The sequence below is a fragment of the Galeopterus variegatus genome, unplaced genomic scaffold (genome assembly GCF_000696425.1).
Source record: "Galeopterus variegatus unplaced genomic scaffold, G_variegatus-3.0.2 Scaffold1038, whole genome shotgun sequence".
NCBI lineage: Eukaryota > Metazoa > Chordata > Mammalia > Dermoptera > Cynocephalidae > Galeopterus > Galeopterus variegatus.
Window position 1 is genome coordinate 461,693 of NW_007727149.1, and position 1,980 is coordinate 463,672.

Below are 1,980 nucleotides of genomic sequence, written 5' to 3' on the forward strand. Positions count from 1 at the left end.
GACAACACCAAGCCAAGGGTTGAGATCCCCTTACCGGTCATCTTTTTTAAAAAAAAAATAAGAAAAAAGAAATAAGTTCTGGAGATCTACCATATAGCATGCTGACTATAGTTAATGCACTGTATCTTGAAAATTGCTGAGGGTAGATTTAATTATTCTTGCCACAGAAAAAAAAGTATGTGAGGTTAAGGACATGTTAATTCCAATTCCACATTATATACATATATAGAAACATCACATATACAATTTAAAAATCCTTCCATGGCTATTTTTCATTATTTAGGTTTGCACTCCTCAAAAAGGTCTTTTGTGAACTTCCTATATATAAAGAAGCCACCATCCCATTAACTTGTTTGTGGCATTTGCCACTTACATGAAATGTGTATATGTACAAAATATATATATATAATAAATATATTTTTACATTATATATATTTAAAATATAAATAGATTATAATATAATGAAATTCCACATACTTATCACTCAGATTTAATGTTATCAGAATTGTGTGAAGATACTTCACCTATTCCTCTTCCTCGCTTTTTAAAATTTGGATTCTATTTTTTATTTTTAAGTATTTGAATTCAACCCCCCAACTTGGTATTTCATGTTTATGTACTTCACTATGTCCCTGTACAAAAATTCGAAATTTCATTTTCTTAAATAACAAGACCATTAACATTTCTAACGTAATTCATAATTTATTTGTATCACATGATACCTAGGCCATATTCAAGTCTCCCTGATTGTCCCCCAAATACATTATTACAGTTGCACTGAATCTATATTTAAACAAAGTCCACATATTGCATTTGGTCGACAGGTCCTTTAAATTTCCTGTCATTTGAAGCAGTCTTCCCTTCCCACTTTTCAGACATTAATTTATTGCAGAAACTGGGTAAGTTGTTATATATCTAGAATAGCCCACATTTTTTTATTGCCTCCCAGAGATGTCATTTAATTTTTCTTGCCACTGTGGTTTTTTTTTTTTCTTTTTCCTGACACTGTTTTTCCCTGCAAAGTTGAGTTGGTATTAAATCAGAAATTATCAACCTTGGCTGCAACCTGGAATCACTTGGGAAGCCTTGAATTCTGGGATTCATCCCTAAAAATTCTGATTTAATTGGTTGTAAATGTGGCCTTCACATTGGTATATTTCAAATATCACCAGGTGATTATAATGTGCAGTTGCAGTTGAGTTGTGGAGCNTGGGTCAAGAGTATTTGTTTATTATCCGTCACCTCACACCTAAGCAGGAACTATGTTTGCCTTGTTCTGAACTCCACTTTCCAGAACAATCTCTATGACAACATAGGTTTCCAATAAATGTTTGTGAATGGAGAGTCAAGGAATGAATGGATGAATGGACTCCTCAGGCCCTTAATACAAGAGCTCTTTATAACATCAAGTTGTGCTCAATTTGATCACTCACCAACCACTACGAACCCACTGTTTCCCAAACCTGCAGCTCATGAGACTCAAATAGGGAGCTTTTGAAAATACAAATTTTCACAACTCAATTTCAGAAGGACCCAGAGAAAATGTGTATTTCTCAAAGCACTCATGTGATGATTATGATCACACAAGGTGGAGAAAAAATGACTCCATATAAGTTTTCAAGACTTATTCCACCCAGACCACTTTGCCAATGCCTAAATTCTCCCCACAATTTTGCTTCCATCATCTCAACCCTTTTAAATGAAAGAACCCTGTTTAAGACAGGTTTTCCCTAAAGAGAAGAAAAATAAAAATAAAAAAAGATAGGCCTTCCCTGACCATAATATTTAAGATCTGTGCTCCATTTTTCTGCGAACACTGTTAATTTACTTCTTGGCACTTCCACCAGGCTGAAAAGGTAAGTTTCCAAATAATGAGTCTGTCTCTCACATCAGACTGTGAGTCACAGGAGCTCGGAAACTTTGTCTTGTTTCTTTGGAATCGCCTGGCATGAGAAGAGAATCAAGACACTGGAGGGGACC